Source organism: Neopelma chrysocephalum, unplaced genomic scaffold (assembly GCF_003984885.1).
Source record: "Neopelma chrysocephalum unplaced genomic scaffold, ASM398488v2 Primary Assembly neopelma1_70, whole genome shotgun sequence".
Lineage (NCBI taxonomy): Eukaryota > Metazoa > Chordata > Aves > Passeriformes > Pipridae > Neopelma > Neopelma chrysocephalum.
This window is the reverse complement of record NW_020897730.1, coordinates 7034699-7057820: the sequence shown is the minus strand read 5'-3', so window position 1 is coordinate 7057820 and position 23122 is coordinate 7034699. Positions and strand designations below refer to the sequence as shown.

The window sequence follows — 23122 nt, the reverse complement described above, 5'->3', positions numbered from 1 at the left end:
TACAGTTCGATAACTTCATGAATTTATGTTTTTATTGTAACATTAATTTAGTTAAGCCATTGCTTGTAGTGGAAGAAGACACCCGTGTATTGCAAAAGCACATCCATGTGTGACTATATTGGAAGAGAACAGCTCAGTGCATAGGATTTTTTCCCCATTTTCCTTTTTAAAACATTCCAACTAGTAAGCTTTAAGAAAGTGGTTCAAGCACGTCTGCTGACCCCAAAGCCATAGCTATGCAGATGCTTTAGTAGAAGGCTTGGCGAGTTACTCTTGAGGGCTCAGAGTAAAGGCAGCATGTTTCTACCTTTCCTTCCATTGCTTGAAGCCCTTTTCATAAAGTCCTATAAAACATGCATTTTTAGTGAGTCATATTATGGGCATTTGCACAGTCAGACCTGCACATTGATTAATGATCAGCATTAAAGGCATGTCTCCAAATTTTCATCAAAATGTCCAAGACTAGCTTTTCAGCTGAGTTGTGATAAACTTTTTTGCAGACATGCATTTGCATCCAGTATGCCTGAACCTAGCAGAACAAAGTCTTAGTAGTCTGTAATTGTGCTATTAAAACTGCCGGTCTGATATCTGGAAATTTAAGTCTAAAGGCAGATATTCTTACTATAATTCTCACAAAATAGTAAGGAATGATAAAAAGCTGTTTGAGATTGCCCAAGTTGTAGTGCAGTACTGAGTGTAAATACACTGTCAATAGATCTCTGGTGGGTTTGAATGCGAAGGGAGAGGAGGATTAGTGCTGTACCATTAGTTATGATGAAATGTACCTTGAAGAATGTGAAAAACTATTTTTGCTATCAGCAAAATCCATAAGGCTTAGTTTCAGTTAAAAGGTTCTGCTTTCCTAAGAAATTTAAAACTCTATTGAGCAGAGGGAATCAGCTTACATTTCCAAATAGATGAGACGGATGAGCTAAGACTTTTCCCCTCCCTATTTGCCTGTTCTCCTCCTGTGCTGCTGACTGTGGCTGTGCTGTGACTCACCAGCTGTTCTGCACGAGGAGCATTTGGGCTGGAAGTGAGTGTGGGACAGGTGAGTGGTTGGAGCCTCTGTCCCCACACTCATTAGTCTGTTCCTTCCTTGAGCTGGTGGCAGAGTGCACAGCAACATGAGAACAGCCACTGTTCTGCTGGACTTACAGTTCAATCCTGTATTCAGAGAAAGAAGGTCCAAACCTAGTAGGTTCTTCAGCAGGACATAGATAAAACATTGATTTGTTCCAGATTTTTCCCCCACCCTTGCTGCTTTCCCCTGTCCTATCTGCACACAGTTGCTGCCATGATGGCACAGTGCGTTTTTTATGACTGTCTGTGCTGCATCACTTTTCTAAAAGGCAGTTTTCCTCTGCTGGTTCTACTTTTGCTGAGAACCCACAACCTTTATAGACTGTAATAATTTCTGAGTGACAGAATTGCCAGAACATGCAATGATGAAGAGGCAGCTTGGCTAAAATTGGGTGAGCTCTGGTTATTACCTCTGTAACACAGAGAGAAAATGTCAAATAGTGAATGGACAGAAAGTCAGACAGTTTGAAGCCCAAGATGTTGTGTTGTTGCTCTCATGTTTTTTTTCAGTGGCTTATTTTCTTGTTGGTAAATGATCCTTGCATTGTTTGCTTTTTAAGAGAGAAATTTTTTTTTTAATGGAAAGCAGTGAGAGAACTTACAAATTTTAAGACAGAGAGAACTTGTATTATGGAGCTGTGGCCATCGCCAATATGAGAGATTATATATAAAAGTGTTTTCTTTAGCTGAAAATACTGAGAACAAGTAGAACTCAGAGAAAACGGAGAGCTCCTCAATGCAAGGAGTGGGTACAGGCCTTGTTTTGCTTAGCTTGTTTGATTTCAAGATCAAAAAGAAATTTATGGAGAACTATCATGCTATGGAGGCAGTTGTTTGAACTTTGGAATTGCTAACCCTAAGAGCTGCTGATATCCTTGAGAGGAAAATCCTTGGTAGCAGTGCTAAACAAGCCCACTGCTTTCATCTGCATTGGGAAAAGCTTTGCTGAAAATATCACTGCTGGGAATAGAAGAGGAGAGAGAAAGAGTTGTAGGATCTGCCTAGAAAAATCACAGAGGTGAAGAAAGAAGTGTTCTCAGTCTGATAAGTATAAAGTTAAGATTAAGATTGAGCACTTGGATTTGATTGCCCTGTGGTTGTGTGAGTTCCTGTAAGAGTTGGACTGCATGTTTGTGTAAAGCTTGTATTTCACTCTGAAGTTAGATGGCATGCTTCTCAACCTAGATGGCATGCTTATCTAGGAAAAGCACATAGAGGTTATGGGAAAAAAATCAGTTTTTCAAAAAACTGCAACATGGGAATTCAGAAGTCCTAGTTTAGGCCAAAGGTAATTTTGAAGTCATATTGTAGTCTTCCTCTCCTTTTAAGTTCTGCCCCTGTCTGAACTGCAACAGCTCTGAAGAAAATTGCTGTGTTGACAACTCCTGATAAGGCAAAGCAGAACTTGTACTGGAAACATTCTTCTTCAGGCAGTTATCAAAGTCCTTGCAGCTTCCCATCAAGGCAAATGAATCCACAACAACACAAATTGAATGCAGTTGTTGATCCTGAGTGCTTAAATACCAATCAGCATAGAGACACTGACTATTGCTTTGTCTGGTTCTAGATGTTATTAAATACTAATGTACTTTTCCCATCCTTCACCCGACTTGTCTTCCATCTTGCTTTTGAGTTACTCTTTGCCAAGCTTTGAACTGTGCTTCCCAACTCCCTTTGAACCCAGTTTCAGCTGGAAGCAGGCCTAACGTGTGGTAAAAAGGGCCTAAAACTACTTTGTTGTAGCAGAGATGTATCTGACTAGAAGCAGACAGGGATGTGCTTTATTGAGTGTCTCAAGCTGCCTTCCAGCGGGGCAGAGCTGAAAACTGTAGCCCTCTTAGAAGCGGTAATGCAATTATGTGTTGTGTAAATTCTTTAAAAATCATTTAATGAAAACCAGCCAATTGTGTTGTTATCAGCAGTGCTGGGGAAGGAAATGTAGAACCACAAGGTGATATATTTCAAGGCTCCTCAGCACTAGGGTAAAACAATCAGAAGCACTGCAACACCTGAGATTGGTGTGTAAGGCACATATTGAGCAGACAGCTACCAAAGCATTCTAGCAGTACTCTCTAGCTGCTAAATATGGACTGGGTGAGTAAACATTTACTACTACTACAGTATTGCTACTGCTACCACCACTAAGCAGATCTTATCTGGAGGGTCTAGCAAGTGTGGCTTTTGGAAAGTTGCTACCTTTTTTCTGCTGATGGCTAAATATGTGGATAGTCACAAGTTATTTGACAGCATATTTTGAGATCTGAGACATTATGCACATTATATTCTGTAAAAACAGTAATTTCATCTATTTGTTATCTTTGCTCCAGAAAAAATCCCTTTCATAGGGCTTGAAAACTGTGTTCTCTGAAGTCCACCTGTAGCCCATGTAGTTAATAGGCTTGTTTCTGCTGACTTCTTGGGGCTTTGATGTAAGAGTATATATGAAAAGGAATTTGTGTATTTCATAAGCAGAATTATCTCTATAAGAAATTGGAAAAAATACACACCCTCTGTTAGTCTAACAGAGTAGTTTTTACATAAAGATGGAAACAAGCACTTTTTTAAAATAACCCCACAGTTCATTTCTAATATTAGTAACAAATTATATAAGCCCTGTTGTGTGAGTCATAAAGAAATCTGGATCAGAGATGTCCTTTTCCAAATGATGGCTGCTTGGAAAGCTTCCATTCCTGTGCTATCCACGTTTTTCTGGAGATTTTGGCTCAAAAAATGTAAGCCTAATATCAGAATAATCAGATGTCACATAGAGGTTCAAATATCAAAAAGATTTAGTAGTGGCTGGGATGAGATGAAATGTATAGCAAGAAAAAGAAAGAATGACAAAGCAATGGCGTGCAGGGATGCTTTTCTGAAGCCTAGGGCTGGTTGGTATTCCCAGGGGTTGAAGTGCTTCCCCTACTCTAGTCCCAACCAATGATCCCACTGTTTGGCTTGTCTTTGCCCCAGCACAGCAGTGAGCAGGATGACAGCAGCAGGATTACTGTATCCTAAGGATGAGGTGTACTGGCACAGAGTCTGAGGTAGCTGAAATACTGTCTGCCAGGCTGCCTAAGCCACACACATCCAAGCAGATGTAGTCATTCACCTGTTTAACTAAATCAGAGCTCAGTTTCTCAAGTGCTTCTCAACTGGAAGAGTTAAAATGTGCATGGCAAGGCAGGAAATAAGGACCATGGAAAAGGACCACTTTACCAATTAGGATTATTTGAGACATTAGGAAGGAAAACCAAAAGGCAGTTCATAAGCTAGGAATACTTCAGACAAACACACATTTTAGGCTAGATGTGTACAACACTGTCTCTTTCTCTGCTCCTTTTGCCTCCATAGGTGACATGTGGTTGCAAATATCCCCTCGTGATGCGGGATGATGGTGCATGATGCAGCCAGCAGTTGGTCAGTTAGGCCTGGTGTAACTTCAGTGGCTATTCTGATCTCTTCCTTTATCACATCATTCCACTTGGAAAGTCTGTAGGATAACTCTTTGGGCAGGAAGGGATTCTGCTTTCTCAGAGAAGAAAATATGTTTAATTTTGGGACAAGTTCTCTTTTCACTTGCTCTGATCAGCAAGTCTCCTTCCAGAATAAATACAGTGGCATAAATGGGGCTAATAAAAACAACTACCAGGATCTGGACTTTGAAACAAACAGTGTGTGCAAACCTGATCCTTTCAACTTCTTTCACAAATTTCCAGTGTTCCCAGATGGTGAGTGTGTGATGTTCAGCTGCCCCATACTGAAGTTGGCCTCACAGTTACAATGCCACACCAGAGCAGCCAGTGTGCACTTAGCACCCAGTGCAGTGATACTCATTTAAATGACTTACCTAATTCAAGTGTGATGCCCTGTTCTGTGAAACACTTTCATTCCAGAGTAGGACCAGCAGTGGTAGAGAAAGCTAACACATTAGGAAAAAAAACCCCACAAATGAAACAACCCCCCAAATTGTTACTTTTTCAATATTGTCTTATCTGTTTTATAACATTACTTTAAAATCATGGAGGATAGTTAGTGACCCACATTCTCAGCTGTTGCAGACTTCTAGTGACTGTGGAAGCAAACCCCAGTTCACAGGGGTGAATTTGGCCTACTCATATAATTCATAGTTGTGCATTTTAATGTGGGTACTCTTGGGGGGGGGTTAAAAATTGAGCCACTAAAATTAATCCTGTTAGGAGGATGAACAGTCAAAAAGGCAGTATAATTTTATGACTGATCCTATGAGACCTGTAAGCTGAGGGTAATTGGATTTCATACTTCACTTCTTGCACCTGAGCTGTTGCCTAAGGGAGAGCAGAATCTCCTCTAGTATTCATAAATCTGGTCCTGGCTGGAGAATCTCTGGACAATTCACTTGACAACTACCCTGTATTTTGTTTTCTTGCTTCATTGATACAAATCCTGAAACCTTACAGATATTTAAATTTACTGCAGCCACCAATTTTAAATCAAGAAAATCAGTTATGTGACCTTCAGAAGTAATGAGGCCTATCTTAGATCTCAAACTTTTCTGTAATTTTTTTTCCAAAAGTAAAACAGATGAGTCTTTAAGAAAGGTCATAAATTTAGCAGAACAATTCCTTTCTATGAAGAACATTCATCAGTGAGTGGTTCATGATGGCTCTGAGGAAAACCATTCACTCGGGTGCAGTGTGGAAGAACACAAAGAGAAGCTGGTAGTGCTGCAAGCACAAGGCATTGAGAAAGTCTTGGACCTGAGTCTCACTTGCCTATACAGTATCCACTTCTGTGCAGGTGAATCCTTCCTTTCTTATATCCAGCTTCTTGAAAGCAGAGTCAGATTTCCTCAAATTTGCAGACTTATTTATAATGCATATTCTAGAGAAAGCAAGAGAAAGTCTACTCAAAATCAAATCAGTGACACTTAGTATCGCTTCTATGGGAGTGGTTTTCAGCTCAATCAGTTCTATTCTTCTGCTTTTTTTTCACCTGAATAATTAATATTAAATACTGTAACTTACTTGAAAACAAATGAAAGGGACACTCGTGGTTCAGGGGAAATAAATCACTTTACTCCAACGTTTTCATTACCTTCTTATAAAGGTAGAGTTGCTTATCTGCATTAGAACAAACAGTCTAAGATTTCTGTTCATTTTGAATGTTTGGAAGCATTGTGTGTAGACAACTTCCATTCATTTTGCTTGGATTTCTCCACAAAGAAACATGGAGGAAGCTACATTTGAGGCATGTACTTCCAGAAGAGAAAACATTTTCAGGGAAATGGAAGAGTTTTAGAACTCCCTGATCTTTTTAATTGATTTAAGCTAATAAGATGTAATTTTCGTGAAGCAACCACACTAGTTTGAATCAATCACAGGCAGACTGTTGTCAGGTACCACTGAAGATAAACTACATTAGGAAAAACACATAAAACAAACAGGACAGAGAAAGGGAAGGAATTTAGCAAGTTAAAGTCAATGTTATGCTTTTGGGAATACTTTCTTTTTATCAAGTAAAGTAGTAAACAATCCCCCCTGCTTTGATACAGAACAGAAGACAACAGCACTGGGTGCAAAAATTGTACATGAACAATATAGCTCTAGGAAATTATGCACATCTAGGAAACAGTACCACGTATCCTTCTGATCTGTTTAGTTTTACTTTTGTTTACTTTTTCTTAATGCGTTTGTGTCTTTGGGATGCAGAGACCATAACTGCATGCTGTACTTAAGATGCTGGCAAAGCAAGGATTTATATGGCAGCAAAATGATACTTTTCAAAATGTTATTTCTCTTTGTATTCACTCAGATATCAGAATCCTAGAAAAACAGATGTTCACACAGCTTTATTTCCTCTGATTCAGATATAGGAAGCAAAAAAGCATCTAAAGACTTACTCAGATTGAATTAGGCAGCAGTTATGCCTCATGTATTGTAGGGCCTCACATCAGTACTTGGCAATAGCAGCTGTATTGTTGCTGTACTTGAAGTGACTGGTTCCTTCTGAGTGCCAGTGGTGAGATACATCCTCTACCTCACAATTTCCCAGCAGGACAGTCCACCTGATGAGGTATCTGGAAGATAATAGATGTTGTTTGGTGAAAGTATCCTACATAAACAGGACATCTAGCTTTGTGGCTGTTTTGTGGTATTGAAGCAGCACCCAGCACTCTGTGTAAAGGACAGGACCCTGCACCACTGAAACTGCAAGTCATCTCTGCTTGCACAGTCTGTCTCAATGGAGCTGTGCATCAATTATCTCTCTGATCTAGGTATGAGTAATACACTAGAAAGGAGCTTAGTACCAGCAGTCCCTAAGAAATCTGTCAGAGAATTATAAAAACAAGTGTTTAATTAAAAGATTCACTCAGTCTTATGGCCAGAGAAGCTCAAAGTAGGACACCTGAACAAGCAAGACCTCATTAAGACCAGCTTGTTCAGAACACCACTCACAAAAGCACTGGTAGGGGAATTATCCTAACAACACTGCTTTGTAAAGAGAAATAAATCCCATTTGTTCTTATCAATGCAGGGCCCGTTATTTAGCAAATTCTGAAGATTCTTCAACCCTTTCATGGGAGTAACATACATCTTATTATCCCAGATGTGTTTTCCTTTACCACTACTACAAGAAAAATTTTAAATGGAAAACTTTACTAAGTTGGACTAAACAGGATTTATCTCAATCTAGTCCTCTTCCCTACACTGCCCACACCTACAACTTCATTGTAACTGATGATTCTAACACACTTTTACACAGATTGACTGCCCAGTGAAGGTATGAAGGGGCATCTGTAGCAGTTCCAGGCCACTTTCCATTGAGAAGATGTCAGTGCATATCTCTGTTAAATGAAGTCTTGCTTCACATCCTAATTCTTCATACAAATCTGGAAGATCAATCATTGCTTCCCTTCATACTTTCCAAAGATACTGTTTCCATATGATTACATTAATTGTGGCTAACAGTCTTTCAGGATTTCAGGTACATCTCCTCTCTGCCTACACAGATTCCAGTTAGGATCCCACAATTACATACCAGTGATTTACTGAGAGTTTTCAGCAGCAACATTTCCTCTGAAAAGACATCGGAAATTTTACTTGAAAAACTCATGGTACAGTTTGACAGAGTAAAAACTGGTAAATGTTTCCTTATCTTTGACCCTAAGATAGTCCTTCCTTGACTACTGTACACACGTTTTTTACTCTTATGTATTTACAATTCTATTAATTTTTCAGAAGCTAAATGTTTATTTATGTTAGAATTCTTCCTTCTGTCTTTTTTTTCCCCCAGTGTTTAGGATGGAGAAAGGAGAAAAACTGCACTTGATCTGCAGCTCTGGATTTACTTTTAACATGTTCAAAGTCTCTGTAGAATTTCATGTGTGGACACAGAGAAACTAAAAGTATAAAAAAGGAAATTCAAACTAATGACTAAAATCCCTGTACTGTTATCACATTGATTACAGAAAATGAATGAAGAAACAATTCAGTGAGGACTCAAGCCTTAAGATCATGATAAATATTTTAGGTAACGCTGGAGGAAAAATTTCCAGCATAGGTGATAAGTATTGAGTTACTAATTGCCAATGATTTCTCACTATTTCACTTCTATCCATAAGTATTTATTGGCCTATCTGCATCTGGGGAGAACTCTTTGAGGTGAAAATATAGGTGAATTTACATTTTACTTTTTGATAGTGCCAAAATGCCACACATTAATGTTAATTGCAGTGGATGCAATTTGTCTCCTGAAAATTGGATTTGGAACATGAATGAGTTTATCCAGATCTCAACATCAGCACCAAATTTTGCAACTCTGATTTTCAATACTTGAAACTGTTATTTTAGTGTTTTCAGTTCCCTCCTTCATTTAACAGCACTAGAAACTCCTAAAAGAATGGATCATTTAAATATCCCAAGTAAGATGTGCATAAGATCACTACTTTTAATTAACACAGCAAATTTTCTTGAAGTAGCCAGCTGCTTACCAAACCCTGACAGAGTTTTCCTGTGATGCAATTTAAAAACCTGCTTTACAGCCTGGTGAACTGAAGCATGACAAATTAAACCAAGGCCAAAATAAACCACAGCCAGAAATAAACTGAGTCTGGAAAGAAAGTTATGTTTAGATTGCATAAACAAATTCTAGAAATCTGGATTCCCAGTCTGCCTGGCTGCTTATTTCTCTAACATACTTGCTCTTACTCCATTAGGCTCCTTCAATGACAATATTTGTAGCAATAGTTTGGAGTGGTGTGAATTCACTTTGGACCAGCAGAATTAAAGGCAAGAAGTGAGATCCTCAGAGGTTCAGTGTGTCATGGTGAGCTGGGTGACTTCAGCCCACTTCTCACACACTTGTGTGCCTTTAGAAAACCTGGGACTGGCCTAGAAGGTCTGTGGCCTTTGGGAGATTATGTGAGATGAGCTCCTGCTATTCCCTTTCTCTTTTGAACTACTTGTAAAAGGATTGAGAACATCCTGGCCTTCAGCATGAGATCTTGTCTGAATGTTATTTACTGCATGTGCTTTTATTAAATCTTTATTAAACCTTTTATTTAAATCTTACTTTTAGGTAGGCTGATATTTGCATCTATCTCTTGTGAACTATGCAATATATCTTATATGTGCACAGCTGGTGGGTGGATACAGATGTCACGTATTTCCTTCCTCTTGTTGTAGGTACTAAACTTTCACCGAAAAGGTATGTTTCCTCATTGCCAGTTGTGTGTGCATGGGAAGCAGAGAGCTATAAAAAAGGGCAATTTTATTTTGTAGAGGAAACACTTTAAATCACTACTCTGTTCCCAGTTCCATGTGGAATCTCAACATCTAATTGTTTAGCTCCTTTACTCTATCAATTTATTTTAATTAGAATAGCCGGATGTTTTAGGTATAAGAGGTTTACAGGATTTTGCTATACCTGTATCTATAAATATGACTGTGTATTTAAAGCTTCTCTTACCTGAATTCAAAAAGCCAACCTGTTTAAAAATTAGATAAAATTTTGCAAGAATTTCATCTTTTGCCTTCAGGAGTTATTACCAAACATATAAAATGATCTTTCTTACTCTACAACATGGTAGGTACTTCTGTTAAAAGTGCTTGGAATCTTGGATGGCTTGTGAATGATTTAGAAATCATGAAAGCTTTTATCACCTTGATGGGAAAGAGAGATAACCAAGCTGACAAGTGTTTTGGCTGCAGACCTTGTTCCTGGGCTGGTTATCACTTACCTTCAGACTGCTCTGGCAAGTTCTCAGCCCCATTGTTGGTTTCAACAAAATGCTGTCATGGGTCACTGAAAGACAAGGCAGGAAAGAACATTCTTTCCACTCCTTGTTTCTGTTTATGTCTTTCACGGTCCTCTAAGTCAGTGTCTGCTCCCAGTTGCACCATGTATATTAATGCTATAGCTGGTCCTATATGCAAACTCTAATTTGTTTTATTTTTTTCCTAACTACATAAATGGGATAAGGAACATATACAGATATTTTAATGTCTTTACTGGATTCTTAAGCACTTACAAAAACACTGAAAGAGTCTCTTGGTCTTACATGGTTACTAGATAGACTGAGATTATGAACAGTTTGGGGGTGGCACTTCCAGTTTTTCTCATTTATTTTGAATTGTGTTATTTGAAAATATACCCTTAGATCCTTACACTTCACTTCTCAATCTTCACTCACATTTTCTGCTTCAGAGTTCAAGTTGACACATGAAAATTTAGGAGAAAAATGTAAACAAATGGTAGGAACTTGTTGCTCTGCTTTTAGGTAAAACAGACTCTTACTCTGCCTAGAGAGTTGATTCATCAGCATTGTTCAGTGTCTTATATCTCCCTGTTCCACTGCAGCTCTCAGGTTCTGTGATGTTTAAGCTTGGTCATTCTGTGTCAGTCACTTCTAGGAAATGATTATAAAGTCCTAGAAAGAGAAATATTGTCATTTTATGTTTGCTTTTTAATCTAAACCAAACTCAAAACTAGTCAGTGATGAAAGTGATGTAGTGTAAAAATGTCATGTTTCATTCATGTCCTATTAAATTGTAGGAGAGCTGCTCAGTAAGGATATTACTGTCCAATCTAATGTTTATTTGGCTTTTAAAAGTTCTTGCAGCAATTTTGAGTGCTATCTAGTATTTATCTAGAATGTTAAGGAAGCAGAGATAAATTTTGCCCAGGAACTGCAATGTATAATCAATTCTGAGAATTAATATTGAATTAGCTCTCTGTAAGTGAGATAATAGTCCTTAAATAATGCAATCTGGGAAGGATCATTAATGCAAGATGAAGACATGACCATCCCAGAATTCACCCCCCAGTGCTAAGTGTGCCCTTGGCTCTGTGATGCACTTTGTGCCTGAGGGTGCTTTAAACCTATTTGTGACAGAGTTCTCCTGCTTGCCTTTCCTGTGGGATCTGCAGGACAAGCTGTGCTTTAACTGCAGTTTAAAATGGCAATCCACTGGAAAATGGGGAAGACCTGAGACTGGTGATGCTTATGGCACCTGTATCTCACTGCAAGTAGCTGGTGGGTCACCCCTATGTGGAAAAGACTGCACCACAGAATAAGCAAGATGGTGCCAGCACAGCCCCTTCAAAATGTGCCCAAATAGCAAAACCAATATGATATTCACAAATGTTAGAACCTTGAAGTGCTTGTGCAGAGGGCAAATGTTCTCAGATTGCAGTGCTGAGAGAACACTTGAAGGAGAGGTTTGGTGAAAGTCAGGTTGGCCAATTGCTAGAGGTGTGTGAATCTGGAGGGAAGAAAAACCCCCTTTCTTCATTTATCATGGCCTTTAAGCAAATACTTAATAAAAACATGGGGGAAAAAATCTCCTTACACCTGTGTAGATCTGATTTAGACTCTGCTTTAACAGGAGATTTTGTGTAGAAGCTCTGTTTATTCATGGCCTATTGATATTTTGGGCATTAATTCACTAGCAAAGAAAAAAAATTATGTACTAAAACTATTTTCCTGAACTTCAGATGGACATATATCCCACAGGGCATTGTTATTTATTTGTTGTTATAGAAGAATTGTGTTCTAGTTTGATAACTCCAGAATAATTGAAAAATGCAGACATATGAGCTCAGGCTAAAGAAGATTTCATATGGTTTCCAAAGACATATATTTTTGTCTAAGTTTTGGGGACTCTAATATTTCCTTTTCTTATTTTTGTAATCTTCTTGTTTTCAGGAAAGTTTATGTACTTTTAAAATTAATGTCTTTTTTTTTAAGCTGTTCTATGAGAACATCTTGCCCTCTAGTGGCATAGAGAAGTGAGACTGAGCTCAGACCTTGAAAGAGTCATTAAAAATATTACAAGATATCTGTGGTATTTAAACACTGAAAATTCAGCTGCATAGATCATCACCCTTTGTAAGCTATATTTTAAGGGCCAGTGGGCCAAGACAATTGGTGAGTTTGGAGAATGTTTTACATAAAAGCGAATATTTTATGTGAATAGTGAAAATTGTTCTAAAGTGTCCAAATAAAGTGCTTCAGTATTTATAGTAATTTGTTAGTATTCTTTGCTGTAAAGCAAAGGAAAAGGATAATCAAAAACACCCTTTAACCTACCCTGAAAAGCACACCTGAATGCACCAGTGCTAGAAACACACTTTAGGCCGGAAAAGGAGAAGTTTAATCGAATTGTAACCAAGAGATTTATAAAAGTTTCCTTTGAAAAGCCTCACTCTGAAAGATTAATATGGTAATTTAGAATAATTTTGATTCAGTTTGTCAAGCTCAGAGTTCAGCTAATTTATGCTGGAGTGTGTCTTACTTTACTTGGTATTTTTAAATATCTCTCTGTAGACAGAGAGGCACTAGAGTACCTCCAGGATTACTGACGTGCTTGTTTGCCGCTGATGATACTTTTGGCTTCCACAGCACCCTTTTGCTTATTCCAAAGTATTTTCAGGCTTAAACAAGTCTGAGAAATGAGTTGCTGTGCTGCTGGCAAGCTGTGCCCTGCTCAACCCCTGGGTAGGGCCGTGCCAGCACAGAGGCGGGAGCTGTGCCTAGAGAGCTTTTATAAACTGGGGGGTTGTTTCTTTTCTGCGCAGCTGAGCAGCAGCTCCTGTGCCAGGGAGAGGGCGCAGGTGGAGCACTGGCGATGCATGAAGTGGTTGCAGGGGACCACATGTGCAGTCGTGTAAGTAATTCCCATTTCCAGGCCTGGCAGCTTGTTTGCTAAGCTACCTGTCCCCCTTTCCAAGAGCTGCACAGGCTTTTAGTTCACTGGAACGTGTCAAAAAGGCTTCTCGGCAACCCTTGCAGGAGGTGGTTTGCTTTAACCTACCAGGGGTTCGCATTGTGATGTGCCGTGGAGGGCGCTGACCACAGGGAGGCAGGGCAGGCAAGCTTTAGTTAGCACTTGCCACATCCTGAAAACACAAAAGGTTGCCCCTGTTCCTGTTGACGGCATATTTTGCTTGTGCATTTAAGAAAGACACAGAAAAAGGTTATAAACAAGTGATCAGAAGTCCACTGAAGCAGTGAGACCCGGGGTGGGATACTTGATTTTTTTTTTTTAAGCAGAGCTGAACAGTAGGTGGTGTGCAAAGGAAATTACACTGATGGAGCAATGGTTATATACAATGTGGTTTTTAGGAGACCACAAAAGCAGCCCCATTCAATTTTTCCATGCCATGACCTTTAAAAAACACTTAAAATTTGCATACAAGGATCAGCAATCACAAAGGGAGATGGAGGCTGGAGGAGTTCCTCCCTGTGCACATTTTTCTTTTTTTTTTTTTCCAACTCTCTGCTCAGTAGGGTTGTAACAAACTGCAAGGTTCCCCCTCACACATCATACAAATAACTACTTTTAGAAGGTACAGTTTACTACAGCTTGCTCTGAGCTAAATTAGTTGTAGTCCTGGTGTTTCCAGTTTTAAATTGAACACAGGCCAAGATCTGCAACACATTCCCGTCATGACAGTAAATCAGATGCCATTAAAATAACAGCTTCTTCTAGAGCAGCTTCTCTCAGTCTATTGTGAGATTACACTCCCATTTAACATTTTTGAGGACGGTTCTGTGCCATATTGCAACAAGGGTTTTCACTTGCAAACAAATAAGAATTGGACAGAATTTGGAGTGATCTTCAGGTGCTTCAGTTTTCCCTGTAGGTTGTTTGTTGGTCTGAGAATATGTGTTTGGCAGAGGGATGTTGTTTTTGGGAACTGGTGCTGGTGGTTGTGACAGGAACTTCTGCCTACGTTAATGCCATTGAAACGCATTGTTCACTTTTTTTCCCCCAGGCTTGAAATACAAGAGGCTCAAGTTGTGGCACTTGGAAGAACTGAGATTTTATCTCACTAGCCAGTTAATCTATGTTTTTATAGATTTGTATTTATAATTTATAAATTAATTTTACTCACACTGAATGATGGGAGAGAAATAAACTCTTCATGTGAGAGAATTCTATGCCACTTCAAGCAGAAGTGCAGGATGGCTTACACAACTAGAAATCCAGGTTTGATTTACCAGAGGATTAAAGGAATTGCTCAGTTAAGTTTTGCTTATGTGTTCCTTAGTGTTCAGTGTTTTTTCTATAGGAACACTGACATCTTAACTTGTCTCAGGCACAGTGGACTAGGGAGGTGTTACCTAGGGATTGCTGTTATGCAGTACCACTGTCCTCCAAGTCTGGTGATGTGTTAAACTGCAGTGTTAAGGGAGCTCTCCACAACATCTGGATAATTAGAGTACAATTCTTTAAACTAAGTGTTTGGACCCACAGCCTCAAGTCTTTCTGATCTAGCAAGAAGATTAATGGCAGAGGTCTAAGTTGAATGACCAAGGTGCTAGGCTTGGTTTTACATCAAAGTAATTTCACTTTTTCTAGATCCTTTTTCTGAAGTTGGCAGCTGATCTTCATTCACAAACTTTAGCTACCTCAGGAGTAGCATGAATCCTCCTAACCACATAAGAAAAACAACCCACCAAACAACAAAGACCAAGCTAACTAAGAACAGTTAAAAATTACTTCCTAAAACCTCCTGTCTTTGAAGATGACTATTTACCCCTGTAAAAAAAAATTCACCTGTCAGAAGCTGAAAAAACTTCTTACAAACACTGACTGGTAGATTTTTCAACATATGTTTACAGTAAATAGTCATTTTAAGCTTCTCCATGCTGCAACATTTAGGTCTAGAAATGCTTCTTCATAGCTACTTTTTCTTACAGCATTGAACATAAAATAGAGTTGTTTTCTGGTTAACATTTACTTTATGACATGACAGTGCATAACAGAGGGCCTCAGAAAACACTGTTTTCCTCACCTTTCCTTGTCTGATGACTACGAATCCTATCAGATATCCATAGATTTGCCAACTCCTAAAAAAATAAAAAAAGAAAGGGTATTTTCTACCTCAAGAGAAGATAAATAGTAAGGAAAATGGACAGAATTCTGGTTCTCACTTCTTATCTATGCAAATTGGTCTCATTAAAGAAGAAATTGGCCTCCTACATTCCCCCCTTATATCCATACCCATAATGCAATAGGACATTTCTATATTTGTCTTCCAGAGTCAGATTCCTCACAAAGATCCTGCTCCCTCCCTCATCTAATCTTGAAAAACTGTTACTTTCCCATCTTCCCAAGAAATGTTTTTCTTGTTTGAAACACAGCAGTGTCTTCCACTTTTGGGGAAAGGTTATCACACTGAGTAATTTACCACTCCAACAGTTTAAAGCCCTATCTAAGAAGCTGGCAGTGTAGGGTGGTGGGAGATTGTCTCCTGTACTGAAGGAGACAGGAATTAGCACAAATCAGCCAGTCGTGGCCCCAGCTGAAGGAGAGGGTACTTTGGGAAATGGGCAGATACCTTCCTCCCAGCCCCACTTTTTTTCTCAACTTACAGAGCAAGCCACAGCTCATCCCAGGATGTTGCTGGTGGAGGAACACTTGTTCCTCACAGAACTATCAGTGAAGAGCAAGGAGCTGGATCTCCAGGAGAAGCAGGTATCTTACTTAAATAATTTAAAGTCTTCTACAAAACCTACAAATCTTGCTGATGGGAAAGCCCTTGTCTGAAAATTTATGGACTGACTCTGCAGTTCACAGTTCTGAGGCTTATCCCAAGGTCTTAAATGAATCCTTGTCATTTTCCATTTCCTCTTAAACCCTTCTGACCATTTCTGTTCCACAAAATTCCATTGGCCTTGTCTCGTTGCCCCCCCCAAACCTGCTTTGTCACAGCACTGAGGTTTTGCTGCTCAAAGGGGTTTTGAGCCAGCAAAATAGTCTGTTCTGTTCTTCTGAGAAGCTTTGAACCTGCTCTGACCTGTCAGAAACCCTGTCTCTTGGAATAACCCAGTTCTGCCTAGGCAGCTATTCAGGCTGTTAAACAAAATAGGGGTCATTGGCTGATGAAATACAATCTGCAGTTCTATGCAGTAGCATGTCTCATGCAGAATTCCTGTGTCTTTCCCTTGCTGTACTTCTTACTTAGCTTGGCATTCCTGTGGAGGAAGCCCTGGTTCATGTTTTTCCCCATCAGTGGTATAGCAGAGGAATAGGAGTGTGTGCAATCCATCCACCCCTGCACATTACTGGAAATGTGTCACATTCACAGGGCCCCTGCTCCCTCAAAGAAAGAAAGACATGGTAAACAAGGAAAGGAACTTCAGAGGGCTTTTTTCTACTTCACTTTCCACCGTTCTACTTTCAGAGCAGCTCTGCTTTAGAAGAATAATTTGCTCGAATTCTGAGTTCTCGTTTTCTGCTCTGTTGGCCCTCTGAGGGGCTACGACATAACACAACTGTCATTTATGCTCCTTTCCTACTTATGGTACTGGGACCTTTCAGGTTCAATATTCACATTTGCCTCAAGTCATTACTGCATCTGCTAAGTAGTGAATAATGAGGTTGCCAATAGAGCAGCACTTTATTCATTTCATGAGGAAAATCTGCATTGACACTTAGCTGAGAGTCTATTTTGAATTTTTCTGGCTATTGATCTACATTCTGAAGTGCACCTCAGACCTTCTGTCTCTTGACCTGACCATAATTTTTAGTCCTTCATTTACCATGAATTAAAGGATCGTTTCCAGTAAACCCAAGTGTAGCCCTGGAATGTTGCCTAATTTGCTGGAAAGTACTGTAACTGCTGTTTGCAGAAAGAAATTTGGACTTACATCCTGAAAACAAAGGCCTAGGGCCAAATACTGACTTCATTTGCACCATGGTAAGTCTAATGTAATTATTCTGCTTGTAGTGGAGCTCCTCTCTCGTCATCCTGTCCCTGTCTGGGATTTGCAGAATATTTTTCAGGATTAGTAACAATTTCCATTGAAAGCATCTCCAGGAAATGGTTAGAGTGGAAAATCTTACATGATTTCCCTGGATTTGTCAGTGAAAAGGCAGGGAAATCAAGGAAGTTATTGCTTGGCCTCTGGTAAGTGATGTCACAAGATCTCTGCTGTGTAACAATTCTCACTACTGGCACCTCCTTAACTCTGTTTTTACCAAAGATGCTCTTTCTTCATCCTCATTAAATTCTTAATTCCAAGAAAGAAACTCTGTCTGCTCAAAGAATGGGAGGAAAAGGGAGAGTTGGTGGGATATGGTGGGGATATGACAAAGCATTTCACCTCAGCTGAACAGTGATGACTTAGTGTAGGTCCTTAGCTGGATTTTCAAGTATGAGGTAAATAACTTTGAGTGCGAAGAGAAACAGAGTGCCAATGCAGAGGGCACTGGGAAGTCAATACACACATTAGAATTCAAAGCACTCCTGTGTGTCTTCTGTCCCCCCTGAGAGCAGGCCACAGATGGCTTGTAAAATGTACCTCAGCCTTTGGAATATGAATTTAGAGCTGCCAGCTGATGCCCTGTTTCCCATTGCTGGTTGCAGAATCTGGTTGGTGGAGATCAGACAATATTACAGCGTAAATTGGCTTATATACCTTCACCACATGTTTGCTCTTTAAAAAATACCCTCAAAACTCTGATGTAAAAGCATTCTCATATGTTCCTTGGACTAAATAATTGCAGGTAGTGAGCGTGGGTAAGGGAGACCAACTTGAAGGGTTTTGTTTTCCCTGTCAGAAACACTATTTTAATTACATCTCCTGTGGCCAAGCAGCACCAAGAATACTGACTTTAAACAAACATGTCAATCGAGGGGTTTAAAGTAATGCTTGCAGGTCTATTTTGGCTCACTTCCTGGCATTTAAATGTAGGGCTTGCTATGATAATGTTTCTAAGTTTTGTTCTAAATCCATGGAAGCTTGAAAAGTTCAGAAATGCATCAACTAGCTCTAGAAATCTGGATGGAACCAGGGAATCACAGCTTAAATTCACATCACTGCCCATGGGTGAAATAGGCATCATCTTTTAGAAAAACACAGCTTGCAGGATTGAACGCAGAATTTTAGTCTCTATCATAACAGGAAAAAGAAAGAGAAAGAAATGGGGTGGCAAGAATAAAACAAAGAAAACCAAGCTATGTACATATGACATAGTAGTGGGCTAAGGTAAAGGGCTTGCCTTAGGAAAGCAGCTCTGCTTATGGGGAAAGAAGCACCCAGAGGGGCAGAAGAGCTTTCACTGTGCCCATCCATCATAGGAACCAAACTACTCAAACCCAGGCTCTGTAGTCCTGGCAGCAGTGCAGAGGTAGAGGATAAAGCTGCCTTAAATGTAGCTCTGTTGTAGTTCAGCTCAGCTTGGAATTGGAGTGAAGCTGGTTAGCTGCTGTCTCTGCAGGTGTAAAGGCAGAGGGGGATGCCAGGCGAGCACATTTGCGAGATGAAAAGCGTTTTGAACAACACTGTCAAAAAGCGGCAGAAAAATCGTTGTTCTCATTCTTCAGGCAGTAAAATGGGCCACACAAAGCCTCTGATTTCATCTGTGTGCCTTACACCAGCTCTGAACAGCCCCAGTCTGCACCAGAGGTCCGGCTGTGCCTGGGTACCTCCCAGGTCCAAATGTCAGTCTGAAAACCCCAGAGTGCCTCACACTGGAGTTCTGGCTACTGTCTGGTCATTTGGTAGGGATAGGCAGTTGGAATCTAACCAAAAATATTTTCTAGGTTTGGTTCAAGCTTTAAGAGGAATCTTTTGAAATTTGGAAAAACCATTCAGCTGGAGCTGCATAAGAGAGGAAGCTATGCCGGGAGGGGCCAAGACATCAACTGCACTGCAACATTTGCTTTTATCAAAGTGACTGAGGGACAGGCATCTAAAAATTATAAACTAACAAACTAATCTTGTTTGTGCTTTGTGTGTTAGAAATTTCTGATAATTTTCAGATGTGCTGTTTTGAGGGCAGCACTGTGTGTGGATCCATGTGCCAATGCCTGTCTCTTCAATCCTGGTTATGTGAAGCCTCTGTTCTGTACTATCACAGTGCTTGCACTTGCCTTTTTTGTTATTTTCTCTCCCCACAATCCCGATCCTACTCCCCTGTCCCCAAAATACATGCAGAATGCCAGTTGAAATTAAGAGTACTAAAGAGGCAGGAGTAGTTTTTAGACAAACTGTTACAGTATCGTGGTGTGGAAACCGAGAGGATTAAGACAATGCTGCTACAACCTACACTTGCAATAGGCAGCAAAGTTTAAACCAATGAGACAGATGGTCTCAATGGACTGAGCCACAGAAAAACATTTTGTCCTTCATTATCTTTCTAGGAAAAGTAAAATCAAGGCAATTTTGGGATACAAAACTAAAGAGCTGCATCTGGCAATTAGGAGAAATAGAGGAATGGTGGAGGGTCTGAAAGAAAGCCAGTTTGATGGTCATATTCTTTACTGCTTTCATTATGTCTCTGTTACGGAGATGGAAACACAGTTGTGCTTAGCACTTTTTTACCAGCTCAGATCCAGCTGGGAAAATGCAGCCAGTACTTCCATGAATAACAGGTAAAGTTTCTGGGTTTGATACATATCCTGTTCGCTAAGTGCTGAAGGTCTAAAATTCCACCTCTCTAAAGTATTTTCTGCTTTTCAGGTGAATTGCACTGAAGATTTCTGACATCCTTTTGAAAGCTTCCTGCAGGAAAGATGATGTTTCAAACCTATATGTTACCTGAACCTTGATCACACCTTGTCTGCTGTTGAAATATATGACCCAAAAGTGCTTCCCGATGAATTAGGCTCTCATCATGCATTTTAACCTCCTTGGAGAAAATTATGCAGGTCTCTGAGTTGCCTGCATGAGTTATCTTTTATTCATTAGAATCCTAAATGTTATTGACATGCATTCTTAATTATTCCCTGCTGAAAACAGTAGTGTTCTTGAACAAGTATTTTGCATTTGTTATGTCCTGCTGCTAGCATAGTTAATAATGTATATAATAATAAAATAAGAAACTATGAGAGCAGAATAAGAGAACTTATTAATGTGATTCAATATAAGAAAATTGTTAGTTCTGGCTTTCACAGCCTAACAACATTGTGTGAATACTTCAAGCATGCAGAATCGTTGCTATAGGTCTAGCATAGAAACAGCAACATTGTGGAAAGAGGATGATAAGACATCACCTGCTATCCCTCTAAAAAGCATTAACTGGAGTAGTACCTTATTTAATGGAACTTGTTGCTGAAAGCTTTCAGAAGCAGTCTTTGGACATGTTTCTGGAATTAGTGGCTGTTCATTCAAACAGGAAATCACAGCCCTAAAAATTATTTGTGCTTCAGTGTTTTCCCTGTCTTTCCTCTTTTTCCATCTCTTTTTCTCTGTGCACACACACGTAGTTTTCGCTTGCTGTTCTCTGTATGGGAAACAAAGAGTGTCTAAAAACTAAAAAGTTGGTTCTGAAAAGCTATATAATATTCAGAGTTGCTCTCTGGTAGGAAATCTAGAAGCCTCAAAAGAGTCAGTAAAAATTACAGCCTTTTGTTGCGTTGTATTTCTCACACAGCTGCCTCATACCCCTTTGACTCACCAGCCAGAGTGTGAGTGATTTGCCAGCATGTCCAGATTTTTTTCCTTAGTCATTTCCAACTAGCTGCAACTCCTTAAATACATGGCTTTACATGCCGTGCAATTAAATGTCATCCAGTTCCTATGCTGTCATCCCCAGGATTTTTCATTTCATTCTGTAGGTTATTTCAGTCTTCTCTGATACTGATAACGTCCCACCTTTGACACTGACAAATATTACCTCCTGCACATTTTAATGACAATGGCAGAATTAAATATTAAAGAGAGGTAGTCCTAATTTCAGACCTTGAAAAGACCACCTAGGAGCCAATTTTCAGCCTTCCCTTTTTGGCACAAATTATCAGTTCCTTGGTTTAATCAGATCCCTTAGTGCTTTATACTTATTGCACTAAATGTTTTCCTCAGATTGAAAAAATAAAAGTGCTATTTAAACACAGCAGGTCTAAACTACTTGGAATTTCTTATCAAAGGAATGATCTGAAGGGTGTGGTACTTTTGACCTGATACAAGATATTATTTCAGTGTTCATTCATCACTTCATCTTCAGCATTTCTTGCCTTTAAAATGTATCCTAAAATCTTAAAACCTGTTGAAAGACAGGCCAACAGTCCCATAGTTGATTAAATTGTTTTTCTTGCTGTTATTTTCCAGTCATGTGCAGGTTAACTGTCAACAGCTTCCTGCAGCATTTCTTTCAGTATCTAGAAATCATAGTGTCATAGAAGAATTTGGGTTGGATGGGACCTCCAGAGGTCACCTAGGCCAACTCCCTGCTCAAAGCAGGGCTAACGAGATCAGGTTGTGTCCAATCAGGCATGTTGAGTCCAAACAGGGAGGGAGATTCCACAACTGCCTGGGCAGCCTGCACCAGCATTTGACCCCCTTCATGGTAAAAAAATGTCTTTATTTCTAATCACTTTCCTATGTTCCAGCTTGTGCCCGTTGCCTTCTGTCCTACCTCTCTGCACCTCCAAGAGGAATCTGACTCCATCCTTTCTGTACCCTCTGATCAGGGAACACTTCCTGCAAGTGTTTTTTCTTCCAGGCTGGACAGGCCCATTTCTCTCTGCCTCTCCTCTTACATCATGTTCTCCAGCCTCCTAACCATCTGGATGGCTACTCACTGAACTCACTCCAGAATGTCGATGTCTGTCTTGTACTGGAGAGACCAATACGGATCTTATATCCCAGTGAGGTCTCACAAGTGTCAAAGAGAGGGAATGATCCCTTTCCTCAATGTGCTGGCTACTAAATACAGCCAGGTTGAAGCCTCTAGGCTTCTTTGATCCAAGGACACACTGCTGATTAATGTGAACTTGTCCACCTGGACCTTCAGATTATTTCTGCAGAGCTGCTTCCCAGAGTTGGCTCCAACCTGTCTGGGTTGTAAGGGGTCATTCCATCCCGGATGCAGGAAGTGTATTACCCAAAGCCCGTTTCTCTAGGCTGTTTAGGTCCTTTTGACAAGCTGTCCTGCCATCCAGCATGTTCACAGCTCCTCACAGTTTTATGTTATCTACAAACCTGGTAAGAGTGCATTCTGTCCCATCATCCAAACCATTAATGAAGACATTAGACAGTTGTGATCCCAGCACTGATCCCTGAGGGACACCAGTGCTTGCTGACTGCCAGGTAGACTGTGCATCAATGGGTATTACTGATGATTTCTCTCTCAACATGCCAGAATCCAGCAGATCTGAGGGAGACTTTTGTGTCTTGTTCACATTTGTACTGAGATCTCCAGTTTGCCAGTGGAGCTTAGTTTGACTGGGAACACCATTCAGGTGTTTAAATATGCTGAGAATTGAAAACATTGTCTAAAACCTAAGGACTTCAGCCTGAAGAAGCCTTTTCAGTATATTTCTTATATTCCACATGTTAATGTGGGGGTTTTTTTCAAGCAAAATATATAAAATTAAAAATATTTTAACTGAATTCAGCTGGAGATAATTGAAAAGGCCATCAAAATAAAATACAGCAGTGGACTGAAAACAGAATATTTTTGTAATTGTTAATACTAAATCATCCTCTTTACCATTGTCTCATGAAGAAAAACTGAAAGTTAAAAAGCAAGAGGCAGATCTAAAAGCAGAGCATATTGTGTCCATTGTAGACACTTTGGTAACTTTTGAGAATTATTTTCACAGCCAA

At 39.7% G+C, this 23122-nt stretch overlaps 1 protein-coding gene across 1 annotated transcript in view; it reads left to right on the top strand.

The window, feature by feature from the left end:
* The window catches only part of PXYLP1 (2-phosphoxylose phosphatase 1), an 84993-nt gene that overhangs the window by 452 nt on the left and 61419 nt on the right, over nt 1–23122 (top strand). The window lies entirely within an intron of this gene.